Source organism: Lepisosteus oculatus, chromosome 14 (assembly GCF_040954835.1).
Source record: "Lepisosteus oculatus isolate fLepOcu1 chromosome 14, fLepOcu1.hap2, whole genome shotgun sequence".
Lineage (NCBI taxonomy): Eukaryota > Metazoa > Chordata > Actinopteri > Semionotiformes > Lepisosteidae > Lepisosteus > Lepisosteus oculatus.
In genome coordinates, this window is record NC_090709.1 from 46,742,734 (window position 1) to 46,761,997 (window position 19,264).

The window sequence follows — 19,264 nt, forward strand, 5'->3', positions numbered from 1 at the left end:
CACTGTCTGTTCCTCTGGCTGGGACTGGAGATCACACACTGTTCTATTATTATTGAGAGACAGGATCACTGTCTTTTCCCCAGGCTGGGACAGTAGATCACACACTGTATTATTTTTATTGAGAGACAGGTTCACTGTCTGTTCCTCAGGCTGGGACAGGAGATCACACACTGTATTATTATTATTAATATTGAGAGACAAGCTCACTGTTCCTCAGGCTGGGACAGGAGATGACACATTGTATTATTATTGAGAGACAGGCTCAGTGTTCCTCAGGCTGGGACGGGAGGTCACACACTGTATTATTATTATTGAGAGACAGGCTCACTGTCTGTTCCTCAGGGTGGGTCAGGAAGTCACACACTGTATTATTATTACTGAGAGACGGGCTGACTGTCTGTTCCTCAGGCTTGGACAGTGGATCACACACTATATTATTATTATTGAGAGAAAGGCTCACTTTCTGTTCCCCAGACTGGGACAGAAGATCACCCACTGTATTATTATTGAGAGACAGGATCACTATTTGTTCCTCAGACTGGGACAGGACATTCCACACAAGATTATTATTATTGAGAGACAGGCTCACTCCTGTCTGTTCCTCAGGTTGGGACAGGAGATCACACACCGTATTATTATTATTGAGAGACGGGCTGACTGTCTGTTCCTCAGGCTTGGACAGTGGATCACACACTATATTATTATTATTGAGAGAAAGGCTCACTTTCTGTTCCCCAGACTGGGACAGAAGATCACCCACTGTATTATTATTGAGAGACAGGATCACTGTCTGTTCCTCAGGCTAAGACAAGGGATCACACACTGGATTATTATTATTGAGAGACAGGTTTACTGTCTGTTCCCCAGGCTGGGACAGGAGATCAAAAACTGTATTATTATTATTGAGAGACAGGCTCACTGTCTGTTCCTCAGGCTGGGACAGGAGATCACACAGTTTATTCGTATTATTGTTGAGAGACATGCTCACTGTCTGTTCCTCTGGCTGGGGCAGGAAATGACACACTGTATTATTTGTATTGAGAGACAGGCTTGCTGTCTGCTCCTCAGGCTGGGACAGGAGATCACACACTGTTGTAGTGTGCTCTCACGAGGCACCAGTTCTTTAGGGGTTTGGGCATTTACTGGGACAATTATTAATTGTGGCAGTAAATCACAAAATTGATTCTTTTAATGGTCTTAGAATCCAACCATGCGATATAACTCAAACAACGCACACACAGGTACTAATACACGCGGATACATTTATTAATATATAGAATATGCATGTAAACCTAACAGATCTTATCGTAAGGGTTATCAGAATACAAAAGATATATATTCATTCAGTTACAAAGAGTTACACATATCAAGAGGACATACGTTCGGTATATCATTCATTTAGACCGTTTCGTAATTGAACTTGTTTACAACTTCTACATTAGATACTCAAAACAAGTACATAACACTTAGGAATTAGATTGATATCAACTGGTTGGGATAACAATTGAATTCTCGAGCAGTAATGCAGTGAAGTGGAATACTCATCCAATCTCTGGGGATTCAGGTCTCCTGCAGGCTCTCTGGCTCCATGCCAGGCTGTGCTGTGCGGCTTGCGACGGTGCACTGCTGATGCTCTCTGAAGACTGGCTAGTTAGTTTTGGCTGAAACTAGCGAAGTTTGTGCACAGGAGAAAAGATGAATGTGGGTCCCAGCAGGTCAGGAAGAAGACCAGTTTGTTCCTGATGAAGCGCTAGTTCTGAATAGTGATTCAGCTGTCCACAGTTCCAACCTGTTCACGAGGCCTGCTGCTGGTTACTCTCTGGCAACCTCCACTCTAGACTCTTAGAACAAAGGAAAGTTCTGGCACTCGGACACACTGGCCATTCCGTGGTTGTCCGGGCTGAGTCTCAGGATGGTCAGGAGGTGCGCTGCGAGAATGTCCTGCCCTTGGGAGCCTTCTGCTCCTGGGCCGTCCTGCCCTGGAATTCTCCTTTGAATTCCCTTTAGAATTCTCCTCAGAATCTTACTGAATCTGAATCTCACAGGCTCTCTGTGTTGCCTGTTTTTACCTGGAGGAACTTCAGCTCGTTCATTGGATGAAAGTTTCATGGGCATTAGAGTCCCACGTGGGTTACTCGGCCCTACCAGTCCCTGGTTGGTTGATCAAGGTGAGATATGAGTCACTTACTCCTGACACTTAGGAATGCAGTCCAGATGTCCATCTGGCACTCCCTAGACAGATAGGCGCCAATGGATGCCCATTGATCATGATAGCCAGGCTTAGCTAAGTGCATCCCCCTTTGGGAGCTGTCCCTTATCAAAAGAAAACATCTTTAAATCAGCCTGCCTGAATAGCTTCTCTGTGGCTGCACCACAGAGATGAAGAGAGAGATGGGGCCTCATTTGGGAAAGCACAGCAACACTTAATTCTGTCTTATTGACAAGCATTGCCGCTACAATTAGTAGGAAGTAAGATCCAATGTTTTGAAAATGTAATATGTTTTAAAGGATTAAAGGGAAAAGAAATACTTTATATAAACTAATTCAACTGAGCTCCTCTAAAAAATATAGCCTGAAGAATTGCCAAAGCACAATGTATCAATTTGGGTGACACTGGGGAAAAAGGATCACAACATTGAAAACCACTAGGCTTATTTTCAACAGCAAAATTTGTGCTTGATAATATTTGACAAAAAAAGGAATATTACACCCACGGAAATCAATATTTACCACTAGGGTAGAATGCAGCATAGAACAGTTGGATAGAAGGTTAGTGTAACTCTATAGTGCATCACAGAGGTCAGTCTCTTCCCCCTCATTATTCAGGCTGACTTGTTCACAGTGAACTGTCCTCCAGCGATAGTTAGCTGTAACCACTGACGCAGACATGATTTTAATACTCTGACAGCATCTTGGCTGATTTGGTTGAAGTTTTTTTCCTATTAAACAGGAGATTCTGCGCTCAAATCCCACCAGTGTCTTTCTTCCTGTCTTGTCTTACAAAATGTTTCACTATGGATGATTACATGCAGCTTGATTTTGTTTAATGCAAGTTTTCATTCCCTTTCTGATGGCTCTCTACAGTAATTTTTAAAAGTACTAATCGGGATGGATTACTGTACATATCCTCAGTTAAGGGGAATATATAAGTAGTGACTATCCAAATTGCATTTTTGTGTGAAACGCATTTCAGAAAATCGAAAACCAATTTTCAAAACTCACAATAACAAGACAAAGGCAAAACATAAGTTCACTTGCACTTTATGCATATTTACCACAACCTTGCCTTCTGATCATAAAAAGTCTTAATTTTAATATAGCAGTTTTAAATGGGACATTCAGAACATGGCATATGAGAATATATGGTTAACCGAGGATGAGCAAAGGATGATCGCACTTTCTGCTTATTGCTATGAACCTACCCCTGGTTATAAAAATGTCTCAAAATTCTGACACTGAGGTGTAAGACACAATGTAACAGGCTCTCATATTCCCGAAATACAAGAAATTTTACTGTAGCGTTTTATAAATTTGACCCTGTGAACATTGCATGTCCCTCCTTCCTCATTACCAAAACATCTCAATGTCCCGACGCTATGTACATTTGTAATTACAACACTTCATTGTTTCATTTATGAGTTGTGACATTGTGAACATGGCATGTTAAAGTATATAGAAAATCTAGATCAGAACAGGCTAAATGCAATTCCTAGTGATTTATCATTTTCTTACTTTCTAAATTAAAAAAATATTTTTTCAGTGATTATGACACTTCAGTATGACATAAAATATGCTTCAATGACAGAATAAATAATAATAATAAATAATCATGGAAAAAATACCCAAAGTGGACATTCATAGTTGTGATTATAGAATGTTAGCTATCGGGTGGGTAGCTGCGTCAGCATGCGTAGGCTGCAAAAGAACAAGTAAAGGACTATTCCTGGTGAAAAGAGAAGAAAAGAATCACAATGTTTCGGCTGTGGAGCCTTCCAGGCTTCCCCTGCATGGGCGAATGTGAAGAAGATCCTTAGTAAGTCATTGAAGAAAACCGAGAAGAGGTCGGAGTGGCCTCTGTCCTTCATCAACGATCCAGTCAGGCAGTACTCCTCTGTAAAGCGCCGTTCGTTCACATCGATTGGCTTTTTTTTGCCTTCATTCGTGCGAGTAGTAAAAGCAGACGCCCCTATTCTGCCGTGACCCAGATTCGAACCGGGGTTGTTGCGGCCACAATGCAAAGTACTGACCACTATACGATCACAGCGAGTTACCGAGACACACGCGGCAGGGCGGAAAGGGCTGTGCTCTCTTCGTGTGACATAATTCGGAAAAGTCCTGACGTTGCATTTTAACTGAGCCCCAGTATACATCGACCCTTCGTCACTCTGAGTGACAACTCTCTTGCGTGTTTTCTCATATTTATGTAGTTTGCTTGCATGATGCCGGGAACAGCATGGTTGTTCGCTGCCATATAGCTTTTATCTGGCACTTTTCATGTGCAAGGAGTTCCATGTGCTTGACATCTCCCGAGGGTGACAGACCTGTGGGTTATTTGCGAAACTGCCTTTCCCTCCATTCGAACAAATGTTGTGTTAAGAAGAAATGAGTTAACAAGGTATGTGATCTAATTTACCGGAGCAAATGTGTTTTTCTATTGGCATTGTAAATTCTTGTGAATGTGTGCATAGTGCGTTAGTGGTTTCAATATAAGACTATAAAATGTCTTCTTTGTGTTATTCTGTGTTGATTTGTAAAAAGATAATAAAGTTCGGCATTCTGTTATGGCTATAACAGATAACTTTGTGCTTCGATTTTGAGAAAGAGTAACAATAAGAGACATTTTGCAAGTTACTTGAAGATCTAGATAAAAGAACATGACGGTGAATGGAGGCATAAACAGGGCTCAAACCCTCAACAGACGAGTTACGAGACAGATGCCTTACCACTTGGCCACCATGCCATCATCTCTAGCTAGCAGCCAACTATACTATGTTGAATCAACGCGAGTAATATTATTGTTGTAATAGAGGAGCTAGAGAGGCACAATCGGCAGAGCTCGCGACCCTTAAGTTCAAGATCATGGATTCAAGGGTCCTTGTGTTTGTGTCCTTTCTGATCCCTTTTAATAGGACAGCGCAGGCAGGACGTGATAGCGTACAGTGACCCCCAATGTCTTATGACTTTGCGGGATTCAGCTTTCTTTCCACTTTGAGCCTCGATTCAGATATTTTTTCTGAAATCATCGGGCGAGCAGGAGTTTGTCTAAATCGAGGGAGATCTGCTCACAAGTATTAAACACTTCAGCGTTTATTGTTCGAACACCACACTTTGTCAAAACACTTCTACTTCTTAAGCTAATAAGTAACGGTTTTTGAGCACACATTGTAATTTTAATGCTGTTATTAAAAAAAACTTAAATTCACATAATGGAATTTGGACGGCGCAAAGTAGTCTAGCCCCTGTACAACTGTACATGCCCACTGATAAGAGCTTAAAACTACAGTAGCATGAGTAGCACTAATGGCAACAACGTGTTCAGCATTTCTCATGTCTTCTGCAGAGCCATCTTATCGGAAAGCGCTGACCGAGATAAAAGAGGACTTTTGGCTTCAGATCTGTTTTACAGACCGCTGCGTTGCTCTGTTCATGCAGACTACACGCTTTAAATTTATGTCATTTACTGTGAGCGTTGCTTTTCCAGGTTTTTCTGAAATTCCTCGCATTTGAGCCAGCACTGAAATATTTCATTCAGGTTCGCCGAATACATAATGGAAACGGTATTTCCAACGGAATGCTGTCACACATGAAACCTTTTTGTTATTTGGCTCTGCAAGTTTGAAAATGAAAATGAAATAGCAGCATCAAACCTGCTAATTCTCACAAATTGTATTGTGCTGCACCTTTCTTATGCTGCTTTTATAATTCAGGCTTCAACATTTGAATGCATACCGTACTTTTGCTACTCACATTCAAGTGTTCATGAAGCTTTTTCCTGTCCATTGTGTTCTTGCGAAACAGTTTCTCTGTTTTCCTCCTATTGTGATTGTCAGTGAGCACAACAAGAGCAGTGTCAAGACAATTAAAAAAGACAGGGTAAAACACTTGACTGTGGGGAGTGGGATTTGAACCCGCACCTCTATTTGTGGTTCACTGTGGTTCAGTGGAGTCCCAAAGCTTTAGAAATGGCTTTATAACCTTTTCCAGACTGATAAATCTCAATCACTCTGTTTCTCATTTGTTCCTGAATTTCTTTGGAAAGCATAATGTCTAGCTTTTGAGGATCTTTTGGTCTAATTCACTTTGTCAGGCAGATCCTATTTAAGCGATTTCTTGATTGAGAACAGGTGTGGCAGAAATCAGGCCTGGGTGTGGCTAGAGAAATTGAACTTTCCAAAGATGTGATAAACCACGGTTGATTTATGTTTTAACAGGGGGGCAATCACTTTTTCACACAGGGCCATGTAGGTTTTGATTTTTTTCCCTTAATAATAAAAACCTTCATTTAAAAACTGCATTTTGTGTTTACTTGTGTTATCTTTGTCTAATATTTCAATTTGTTTGATGATCTGAAACATTTCAGTGTGACAAACATGCAAAAAAATAAGAAATCAGGAAAGGGGTGTAGAGGCAATGCTTGTTAATAAGACAGAATTAAGTGTTGCTGTGCTTTCCTAAATGAGGCCCCAACTCTCTCTTCATCTAGACTATTCATGCAGGCTTATTTAAAGATGTTTTTTTTTATAAGGGACAGCTCCCAAATGGGGATGCACTTAGCTAAGCCTGGCTATCATGATCAATGGTCATCCATTGGCGCCTATCTGTCTAGGGAGTGCCAGATGGACATCTGGACTGCCTTTACTTCCATCCATTTCTAATCTCTTTATCCAGTACAGAGGATTTGGAGCCTATCCCAGTAAGCAATGGACACAAGGCAGAATACACCCTGGACATAGTGCCAGTCCATCACAGGACAGACAGACACAAACACACACACACCAGGGCCAGTTTTCCCATAAACCAATTAACTTACCAGTATGTTTTGGAGTGCAAGAGGGAGTCATATCACACATATGGAGAAAAACCATGTAACCCAGAGAGAACATGCAAACCCCACACACACAGGATGGCAGGAATTGAACCTAGGACCCCAGTGCTCCAAGATAGCAATGCTAACCACTTTGCCACCATTATAAATGGATGGACAGTTTAGTTATCTTTCTAGTTCACAGGTGTGCATGCATAATTTAATTTTGAAAGCCACTGAGACATCAGGTACTACTGTTGTATTTATGAAAAAGAAACAAAACAAAAAGCATACTAACAACTGTGCCATCCTACTCTTTAGTTAATACAATTTATTATTTATAAACAGTTAACATTGTTAGCAAAATATTTTGAATTATATTTAACCCTATTTTTTCTTTAGTGCAACAACTTATTACAGTGCTAAATTTAATATTGATTGCTAATAGTTTATGCTAACACCTAACGTTCTTAATTAGATGTATTTAACACAGTGAACTAAGTGTAACATACCATTCAGAAATACAATCGATAATAGTTTTGTGGTGTTTGTATGGATGAAATGTTTCTAAAATGTATAACGTAACAAAATTAAGACGATTAAAATCTGTAATCTTTCCACTTGTAATGTCATTAGACAGAACAAGAAGTTTCTGCTTTGTCTAAGGATGGTATCAAAAAGTAGTCTAAGTGGTGAGAAAGCTGTGCTTAATGATAATTAAGTGACTTAAAAGTAAAAAGAGATGCTTCATATTGCTTGATTATTTTTAAAACTAAGTTATAAATGCAGACGCGATTGCTGCCATAAGCACTCCAGGCAGGAGAACGTTCGTTTTGTACTGGTGCGCTCCACACCTCCTCCTTCTCTCGGTGCCGTGCCCCTCTCTGACGGAGCGCAGTGGGCGGTACGCTATTTTCAGAGCCTCTGATTGGGAAAAAAAGACCTGCTGATGAGTTTCACACAACAGGAAGAGAAAAGAATGGGATTTTTTCTCTTCGAAACGTGTGTTGTCTTTATGAAATTCGTGTATTTTAAACGTTTAATTAAGAAGTAAAAACCTTACAGCGTACACAGAGATTCTGAGCTGATCACGAGGAAGAAAAATCACCCATTTTTCGCGCATAAAAAGTGGTTTTTAACTCTCGTAACCCATTTTTATAGGTTTTAAAGTCGTGCAATGTCTAAGTTAAGCAGGAACACATCATTATATCTCATTTTTTATTTCTTTTTAAAAAAAATTAAAAATCGTTTGCCCAGCCTACTTTCAGCCTAAAGCTTTTCAGCTTCAGGCCTACATCACACAGCTTCAGCCCACCCCTGGAGATTTCCCCAATGAGGGTGTCATGAGCAACCCGTGGAGGCTTCCCCTCCCACACGAATCCCACCACAAGTTGCCTAATCTCGTTCTCTACCCATTCAGGAAGAGGCATCACAGACACTGGGTACCACAAGAGGCACAGGCACAGTGTGTTAACGAGCAGGACCCTTCCCTTTAGGGTCAGGGACCTGTGTCTCCACCGATTTAATTTGCCCTCATCTTAATGAGCTTCTCCTTCCACAGGAGAAGCCCAGTGGCCTGCTCATCAGCGTTAATGTAGATGCCAAGGACCTTCAGGTGACCCGTCTCAACCCTGAAAGGGTAACCGAAGAGCGGGGCAAGGTCTGCCCTCCCCACCGGCATGACCTCAGACTTCTCCAAGTTTACCTTGGCGCCCGAGGCAGCGCAGTAGGCCTGCACCACCTCTAAAATGGCCGAGATCTCCGCCACCTCTGCCAACGTCAGTCTGGTGTCGTCAGCATATTGGTAGATCAACGAGGTGGCGGTGCCCCCAGGCAAGGTCACTGGAAAGAAGCTCGTGAGGGAACCATTCACCTTGACACAGCTCACGATCCCCTTGTACACGAGCCTCACCCAGGAGATGAAGGCCTCGCCGAAGCCAAAGCTCTTCAAGACCTCAAACAGGAAGGAATGCTCCACCCTGTCGAAGGCCTTCTCCTGGTCCAGTTTCAGGACGTATCCACCCCTCGGCTGCTCCCGCATAAGGTCCACAACATCTCTGATGGAGCACACCGTGTCCGCGATGTCTCTCCACTTGACGCAGTAGGTCTGCGAAGGCGACAGGATCCTGGGCAGAACCTTCCCGAGCCTGAGGGAGAGAACACGAGTTAGTATCTTATAGTCTGTGTTCAACAGACTGATCGGGCGAAAGTTTTTCAAAAGGGAGGGATCCCCCTGCTTTTTGTAGACAAGAGACATCACCCCCCTTCTCATAGATGGGGTCAGAGCGCCGGTCCTGGCAATCTCCTGGAACACCTCCAGAAGGAGGGGCCCCAGGGACTGCTGAAAGTGTCTGTAGAGCTTGGAGGAGAGCCCGTCCCACCCAGGGCTCTTGTTAGGAGACGAGCCCCGAAGTGCTTCAAGCACTTCCTCCAAGCTCAGCGCACTGTCACAGAGCTCATGATCGCTCTGTGACAGGCGGGTACTCACCCAAGCCAGCATGGCCCGGGTCTGCTGCTCATCCACCACTTCGGCCAGAACAAGGCGCTATAAAAAGAAAACACCTCATTCCTAACGGCCTCGGGGGCAGAGAGCCGCACACCGTCCTCTCCCACCAGCTCCTCGATGAAGGAGCTGCGCTGCCTCTCCTGCTCCAGGCCGAAAAAGAACCTCGTGCTCTTCTCGCCCTCGGCCAGATACTGGGCTCTGCTGCGCACCCTGGCTCCTCTCCACTTCTCCTCCTCCAGGGCTTGCAGCTCACCCCTCAGCTCCAGCAAGAGCTCGCAGCCCCCGCCGTGATCTGCCAGGAGCCCGAGCTCTGAGGTGATCCGAGCCCGAAGCTGTCTCTCCCGCCTGGCCTTCTCCCGCCCCCGGGACAGGCCATACTAGATACTGAACTCTTTGATGGCGTACTTGAGATTATCCCACCAGACCAGCTTTTCTGACCTATACAGGGGACACTGCAGCTGCTGCCGGATAAGGTCTTCTATGCCCTGACAGAATGAAGCCTCCCCAGGAGCGCCTTATTAAAGCACCAGAGGCCGGGGCACCGGTCCTCCTGTGCCCCTGCTAGAGAAAAGTGAAGCACAGCATGGTCGCTCAGGGTCATGAACACATAGCGCATCTGGCTCAGGCACGGGAAGAGACTCATGTGCCCCTGCAACAGGTCGATCCGGCTCTGTCTCAAGACACCTTCGACGACCTGCCGCCGAGAAAAGTCCCTCCGCGCACACTAAGCCTGACGCCACGCATCCACGAACCAGTGAGCTTCCGCACTGCTCTTAAAGGTCATCCCAACCGCGACATCGAGCGCACTCAGTGCACAGTTAAAATCTCCGACGACCAGCCCTGGCTGCTGAAAGCAGCTCGCCTCCAGCTGCTTGAAGAAGGCGAGCCGCTCAGCTTCCCCATTGGGGGCGTAGATGTTGCTCAGCAGCACGGACTGTCCAGGAAACCCAAGACAGACCTGCAGGAGCTGGCCCTACGTGTCGCGGTGCAGGAGCCTTACGCTCTCGTACACTCCCCTCCTCACCAGCACAGCCACCCCCCTCCTGCACAGGCCGGATGCGTTGCTGTAAAACAGCTCCCAGTCCCACTGTGCTCGCACCTTCCGGACACACTCCTCGTCCCAGAAGGTCTCCTGGAGGCAGACAACATCCGTCCGCCCCAGCAGAGCCAACACTGCCCCCAGCTTTGCTCAGTCCCTCAGCCCGTTGGCGTTTAAAGAGGCGAAAGTTGCCATCACGCATATGGCCATAAGAGTGAAATTAATTCTCCGGCCCGCGCGACAGTTCCCCCGCCCTTTCTGCCACATTCTCATTGCCAACACTTGCCGCTTCCTCCCCACCTCCTGTCTCCGCCACCGCAGAGACATCAGGGATGGGTCTGCGGACAACTCTTGAACTGGGCTTCAGGTTGGGCTGAGGCCTGACGTGGTGCCACTGGATTCCAGCCTTCGAGGGCCCAGGCGGTTGTACCCCGGCTTGCCCACAGCTGGGGAACCGCGGTGATGGTGGTGGTGGTGCTGGTGCCGTCGCCTCCTCCCTCTGCCTCTCTCCCTGCACAGGCTTGGGTGTCAAAAGCCCACTGGTACGCTGAGGGGCAGCCTCTGGTGGTGGTGGTGCCCGTAGGATCTCAGCTGCACCATGCTGCACCGCCGCATGTTGTGGAGCAACCTCCCTCTGCTTCTCTTGCGGCACAGAGTGGGATGCAGCAGGATTGTTAGGGCAACGGGGCGCCCCTGCTGGTGGAGATGCTGGCTGGTCCCCGGCTCCTTTCTGCTGCGCTGTACCCAGGATTGGAGGGGCCTCCCTCTGCCTCTCCCCCATCACCGGCTGGGGCGTTGCTGGCTCACTGGGGTCCTGGGGCGCCGCTGCTGGCAACTCTCCATGCTCAGCTACAGCGGCTACCCGTAGTCCATCTTCAACCCCCTCGGCGTTGTGGGCAGCTGCTCCTGCGGCGGCTGGATCTTCCGGTTCCGGCTCGCAGTTGCAGCTCATGAGCGCGTGGAGGCAGTCCGGGCACTTGGCAGCGGTGCAGTTCCTGGCGCGGTGGCCGGGCTGTCTGCACTCATAGCAGAGGAACTCAGGGCAGTCCTTGGCGATGTGCCCCGAGTCCAGGCAGACATGACACACCCTTTGTTGAAGGTCGTGGAGGACCCTGAAGTACTGGTCCCCCTCTGCCGTGGCGAAGCGGATGCTGTATGGCAACGAGGCTACATGCTCGGGAAAGCGAATCCGAACAAACCTCATGCCATCAGCAATGGTGGTCCCGGGGTAGTGGCGCATCCTGATGTCCGAAATCACTCTCACCCCCCAGCTACTCAGCTTCTCCTTGATAGTCTCGTCTGAGATATATGCCGGGAAATGGAGGAAGGACACCACTACCTCCTTCCGCTCCAGCCAGCGTCAGTAGGAGGGTGTGCCCTGCACATCCAGCCCCACAGCCACCGCGTCTGCATGTTCCTTTGAGTCCAGAGTCAGTTCAAACTCTTTTGGCGTCCGGGGGTGGCAGGCAAAAAGAGAGCCCTCCCCACAGACGCCGTGCACAGCTGCGATAATAGCACCCGCAGACGGTTTCTCCACGCCGCTCACATCCACCACAACAGTATGCGCCCTTGCAAAAACCCGCCGGGGGGGTCGGTCCGAATTCCTCATCCTTCTCTTTCCTACACCACTCTCCTCCTCCACTACAATAACATTCTCTGCCTCCATGTTTTTTCCTTCCATTAAAACACAAACAGGACTCAGAAAGCAACAAAAAAGCAACAAAAAAAAACAAAAGTCTCTATCCTCACCAAACAGAGCTAGGCTGAAGGGGAGGGCTTCAAAAATCAACCAAAAACACCAAAAAACCACAAAAAACAAAGTCTTACTTAAGACAAACAAATCCTCTGTTCCTCTTCTTCTTCTCCTTCTTATAGAGAGGACAGCTCCGTCACCTCTTTTACGACGCTGCTTTTTTTCCCTTGCGTTTTTCTCTTCTTCCCACGTTCTCTCTCTTCACTGCCTTCGTCCCCGCTCTATTTCACTTCAGCCTTTCACTCTTGCTTCCTTCCAATGAGGACGGAGCTGAAAGGGCGCTATAGAGGATCGCTGTGGAGAGCTGCTGCTGTGCTTTGACATCTGAGCTCTGTGGAAAACGATCTCAATACAATTCTGAAAAACGCGACTCCCCGAACGCCAGCAGAACAAGTCTCCACAGCCGAAGCGCTTTGTCTCTTTTCAGCTGGCGATAAACCTTTCCTCGATCCTTTGCGGACTTGTAAAACTGTTCATGATCAGAATAAAAAACGCTCACGCTAATACACAAGCACCCGTGTCTCGCCAAAGCTGACAAATAAACAGACGGACAAGCCGCACTGCACGTGTGAACAGGGGAATGAGCGAGCGAACGGGGATAGGGCGCCTCCTGCGCTTAAAAGCTTACAGCACCTGGTATTCCCAGGCGGTCTCCCATCCAAATACTAACCAGGCCCATCCCTGTTTAGCTTCCGAGATCAAGTGTGCTCAAGGGGGTGTGCCCGTAAGCAAGAGCAGGGGTCGCTGGCACCCTTCTTATAGAGAGGGCAGCTCCGTCACCTCTTTTACTACGCTGCTTTTTTTCCCTTGCGTTTTTCTCTTCTTCCCACGTTCTCTCTCTCAACTGCCTTCGTCCCCGCTCTATTTCACTTCAGCCTTTCACTCTTGCTTCCTTCCAATGAGGACGGAGCTGCGGGAGAAAGGGCGCTAAAGAGGATCGCTGTGGAGAGCTGCTGCTGTGCTTTGACATCTGAGCTCTGTGGAAAACGATCTCAATACAATTCTGAAAAACGCAACTCCCAGAACGCCGGCCGAACAAGTCTTGAAGTGGAAATCTAATAAGTAAATTGATTCTTAAAATGTAGAGAGCTTTGCAAAAAAATATATTGGGGCTTTTAGATAATATATTTCAAGGATGTAATTGCTGTGCTACAGTACGTGCAGAACTTTAGAAAACAGTGCGTCAACAAAGTACACTGTTTAGGTTACTTTAGAAGACAATGTACCAAAACAATATATGCTGTCTGGGTCTTTAGAATTAGCTGAAAGTAACTGATAAGCTTTGAATAACATATCTAGTGCTTCTTCTTTCGCTTTTTGATGTAATCTGTTTTCTCTTAGGGAAAGGGGAACTTTTAGAAGGGACAAAGCGCTGAGCTTTTTTACAGCGCAACGTCTTATAAAAACCCTGTACTGCTTGTAACAAATTGAGTCTCTGGTTGCACTTTGCGAAGTGGCAGCAGTGCTCCCAATATTGCAATATTGAAATAAAGACCTTACTCAGGTGAGAACTCTCTCTTGTGGCTTCCTTGATAGTTAAATTTCCATGACACTGGTTTTAATGTCTGTAGATTGTATCTTATTTTTATTTTTTGTTTCATGTTCATATTATGTGTTTTCACCCAGTTGACTCCAGTTAATAACAGTTCACCCAGTTAATAGCCACTTTTTATGCGCGAAAAACGGGTGATCTTTCTATCTCGTGATCAGCTTAGTATCTTTCTGTAAGTTTTTTTCTTCTTAATTAAACGTTTAAAATACATGAATTTCATAAAGACAACACACGTTTCGAACAGAAAAAAATCATATTCTGTTCTCTTCCTGGTATGTATAACAGATCAGCAGGTCTTATTTTCCCAATTGCTTTTTTCCACTGTATTTATCATATTGGCTAGCCAATGTCCTCTCTTAGCTAGGTAATGTTACTTGTGGATGTGCTTCTGCGTTGCGTAGAAGCACATGTATCCATAGAAAGTGTATTATACTACTATTTGAGCTACAGTACATAAAAATAATTATATCGTTATTAATTTCTTTAGGTTCGTGATTCCATATTATATTCCCTATTAATCAAATTCTAAAAGTATGCTTTTGTTTACTCCGATAACGAGCACATTCACAGAAAATGTTAATATCTTATGACTTTTCACAAAGTATATAAACTTAAGATGGTCAGAAGGAGCATGTAAAAACGTTTCCGAAACGTGGTAAAATCTTAATACATGTAAGACTTTGATGCTTAAAATGTTTAGGAAGAAAGTGGAATACTGGTGTGTATTTTTTCTTTAAACTACCAATACCAGCCATATACAGTTTACACTATATGTTTATGTTCCTAAATTAATATAGTTTATGGTGGTGTATCGTGGTTGTAGAGGTTTGATGGGTTTACTGAGACAATTATTAATTGTAGCAGTAATCACGAGGTTGTTCGTTGTGGCTTTTAGAAAATCAATCGTCAGAACAACTAACAACGCACACACACGGGTTCAATACACGAGATACATTTATTCATATAAATTGTGCACCAAACATATACTAGTCTGCCTGGATACGAGCGGCAGACCTTACTGTGAGGGTTATCAATATACAAGGTATATAATCTCGAAGAGATGCCAACACAAAGAGATACACAACAGAGAATATATGTCAATATATATTGTTCGGTTACCAAATCGCTAATCAGTGTTATTACCCACTGTTACTCTAAACTCGGAAGTAAATACATTACTCATGAATTAAATTGATAACAACTTGTGTTGAGGTACAATTGAATTCTCAAGACACAATGTAGAACATGGGGTTTACTTATCCACTGTGTTTGGATTTGGAATTTCCCGGCACGAACACCAAACCAGCTGACAGGCTCTGTTGCAGCCTCTGTTCCAGCGGTTGTCCAATGGGCGTTGTGACGGCGTCCTCTGGCTACCGGCCAACCAGTCGAGGTGCAGCTCGGAGTAGGACGGGCGGAGGAATCTAACTGCGGCGCGCAGGGCAGTCGTTGCTCCGAGGGGATCTACCAGCAGTCCGGCTGGCTAGTAGAAAGTCTCTATGCACAGAGTGTGACCGCGAGTCCTCACAAGTCACTCTTTTGCCTGGGAAGAAACTGGTTAGTTCCCGGTCCAGCGCTGCTTCTGAATAAGGTATTCAGGTTGTCGACGAAGGTCCAACTGTAGGCTGCCGTTGATCAAGCGGAGCATTCACGTTGGTAGAATTCTGAGTACGTACGGGATCCTCGGCCTCGCGCTTAGAACAAAGTCCAAGTCCTTTTTGCAGACAACAGCAGTTGTCACGTGATTGTCTCTGCTGATGCGCGAAAATGGCCAAGGAGAAACCAGAACTGAGCTTGCGCTCCCTTTTTGATCAAGACCCAGATGTGTGCTGATTGGTTGAGAGTTTGGCGGGCATTGGAGACCCACGTGGTATTACCACGCCCTGCCAGTCCCTGATTGGTTGGTCAAGGTGAGATATAAGTCACTTTCTCTTGACACTTAGGAATGCAGTCCAGATGTCCATTCGGCACTCCCTAGACTGATAGGCGCCAATGGATGACCATTGATCATGATAGCCAGGCTCAGCTAATTGCATCCCCGTCTGGGAGCTTGTTTCTTATCACAAGAAAACACTCTTAAATCAGCTTGCATGAATTCTTTCTCTGTGGCTGCACCACAGAGATGGAGGGTGAGATGGGGCCTCTTTTAGGAGCATACCAAAGCTTAATTCTGTCTTATTAACAAGCATTGCCGCTACACCATATACGTATAATAGACGTCTAAAGTTATCCGTATAATAGACATCTAAAGTTATACGTATAATAGACATCTAAAGTTATACGTATAATAGACCTCTAACCATATACGTATAATAGACCTCTAAAGTTATACGTATAATAGACCTCTAACCATATACGTATAATAGTCCTCTAAAGTTATCCATATAATAGAACTCCAACCATTTATGTATAATGAACGTCTAAACATAGACGTATAATTGACGTATAACTTTAGACGTATATTAGAATTTCATTCTAGACGAATTGTAGACCACATTTAGACGTCTAAGGTATGCGTTTAATAGACGTATATTATACGTCTTTCGCCCACTGGGTCTGTTCGATGCACAAAGAACGTTTTGAGAAGCGTCAAAGGCAAGTCATTCCGAGTTGGTCGTTTGTGTTTTCCGTTCAGACGCGAAATGCTGAAATGATCTCTCAGCTCCTCGGTTGTCATTTCTGCTCCGTAAAGGAATCACAGCACGCGTCGGCTTCCAGCACGGTGGGTCGGGACACGATGCCGGGGGTTGGAGAGAGCGATGTCTTCCTCGTTAGTATAGGACCTGTCACCTGTCCCCACCTGTCACGCGGGAGACTGGGGTACATCAGGACGTGCATTGAAGTGAAAGCAGGATGCGCTGTGACATGCACTGTGCAGATCCCGCCACACTAAGAGGTGAGTGGGTCTGTTCGATCACAGCGCTAGGCGAATCCCCAAACCCCTTTTGTGCCTGGCGACAAAAGATGTCTGTTTCCGCCCGGTTTCGAGCTGGGGACCTTTCACGTGTGAGGCGAACGTGATAACCACTACACTACGGAAACGGTGGTAAGATGTGCCCAGCGGCCCAGCGCTGAGCTTCGCCAATGCGATTCAGCTGCTTCCAGTGCCTTTATTGGAGTGCGCTGATGGATCGTGCTCTCTCTCCAGAGACCAGCACGCCTGTCATGGACGGAGCAGGAAAGGCGGCGCCACATTCTACAGCCCTCTCCACGCAATCGACGAAATCGGGCTACTGAAGTGGAGAAAATCGCCTCTCCAGAAAGTGCAAATATCATCTTGGAGACTATAAATCCTATTGCCGAAGGTCAGCCCTGTCTACCAGAGTAACCCTCCCACAGCGATGATCAGCTCGTCTCACACGCGAGAAGTTTCGGTTGGAAACAAGCGCCCCCTCTTCTCGCACGTTTTGCACGTTCGAATAGTTTTAATGCGGCTCTTTCGTACACGGTGCTGATCTTTTGGAAAGCAGGAGGCAAAACCGAGTCGAACCGCCTGGGTGAAAACCACGAACCCTAACCGCTAGACTATATGGCAGCGAACAACCATGCTGTTCCCGGCATCATGCAAGCAAACTACATAAATATGAGAAAAGACGCAAGAGAGTTGTCACTCAGAGTGTCGAAGGGTCTATGTATACTGGGGCTCAGTTGTAATGCAACGTCAGGACTTTTCCGAATTATGTCACACGAAGAGAGCACAGCCTTTTCCGCCCTGCCACGTGTGTATCGGTAACTCGCCGTGATCGTATAAGGGTCAGTACTTTGCGTTGTGGCCGTCCTGATGTACCCCGGTCTCCCGTGTGACAGGTGGGGATACTCGCCACTATACTAACGAGGAAGACATCGCTCTCTGCTTAGTGTGCAAAACACTTACTTGCAGCATTGTGGGTGCTGTGGTTTAAATGCTATTGGTTTGTGAACAGAATACCCCTATCCCAGTGCATTGTGCCACATTAAATAAAAGCAAGAGAAAAAGAGATTCAGAACACAAAGCTGTGTCAGTGTTCTGTGTAAAAAATCGGTTTGAACATCATGGGAGCTGTTTTTAATAAGCTGCTGAGTAAAGAATATTTTAATCTTCCTGCTGTCAGTAGTATTGTGAATATAGTTGACTCTTACCTGAATGAAAACAGGACATAAAGGAAGGGTTTCAGAATTCTGACAAAGCTTTATTCCCGTGCTTACAGTCTGAGTAATTGGAGACTGCGCTATTCTTTTGCCTATGGTCATATATGCGTTTTTTGCATGAAGCCGTATTGAACAGTATTTCTCGCGTTGTGAAGTTGTGTATACAGCGGTCCCCCAGGTTCCAGTTACTGCGTAATTACGCATCGATGAAAAACCGGAGGTTTAAAAAAAGATAATTAGCTCACTGATACTTTGATGTAGAGGCTGTGGAAATATCCACATGTCGTGGTCCTTAAAATGCATTTGGTTTGAAGGCGTTCTGTGCTTCTGTTGCGAAGATATGGACAAAAGAATATTCGTGCTTGGTCAAAAAAATATCATATAAATGAAAAAGTAAAGGCTGAGAAAGCATTCACAATGTGTTTTATACACAAGTATTCTCGCGATTCTTAGAGGTTTCGTGTAAACGCTACAGGCGTGGCAAAATCGTTTTCGAACTTCAAGTTAACTTTACCCCGGTAGATACAAATGGGTTGCACAACTTTGAACTAGCAAGTGGAAGAGGGCTAAGCCCCCTCTCTTTTAGCCCAGGTTCGATCTGTCTCCCAGAATCACTAGGGCGCACACACACACACACACCCGTGCCGTTGAAGTGTTCTGCTTCATTTCTAAGGGCGACTCAACATTCACTCCTACCCCGAGTGCAGAAAAGACAGCATCCACAGCAATAACAGCTCAGGTCTCTGCACAGGAGCTAAGCTGCCCTCATCTCCTCTGCTCTGCGGCTCCTGCGGAGTGGAGTCCTGCCTGGAGCCATGTTTGCAGCCGGCGGCTCCCCGCGCCCTGTCTGTGGGTCATGTCCAAGAGCTCCTGGGAGGAAGAGAGAGCCCTCCCACTCGGGGGCTTTTCCACGGTCTGTGTGAGGAGGGGTGGGTGTGTCCAGTAGCTTATCGAGCGGAAGCCTGGGGCGGCGGAGAGCTGTGATCGTGCAGACCTTGAGGTGTCACCTCTTAGTCTGCTTTCCCGCCCCCCCTCCGCCCAAGCTCTGCTCCAAAGTAGCCCGGCAACCCCTCACACCTGCACGTGTCACAACCTAAGGTGCGGTCATGAGACACCCATGGGGTGTCGTTCTGTTCTTGCTAATTGTTTCCTGCCCGTCGCAGGCAGGAGTCCATGCGAGGAAGATGCGCTGGACAGAGCTCAGAGGGCGCAGCTGGGTGGCTTTCCTTCTGAGTGACGTTCCTGCAACACTCTCCCGCTAC

At 46.0% G+C, this 19,264-nt stretch overlaps 1 pseudogene; it reads right to left on the reverse strand.

Moving 5' to 3' along the window:
• Positions 1–12,943: 12,943 nt before the first annotated feature.
• LOC138219186 (5S ribosomal RNA) lies at positions 12,944–13,052 on the reverse strand (annotated as a pseudogene).
• Positions 13,053–19,264: the final 6,212 nt, after the last annotated feature.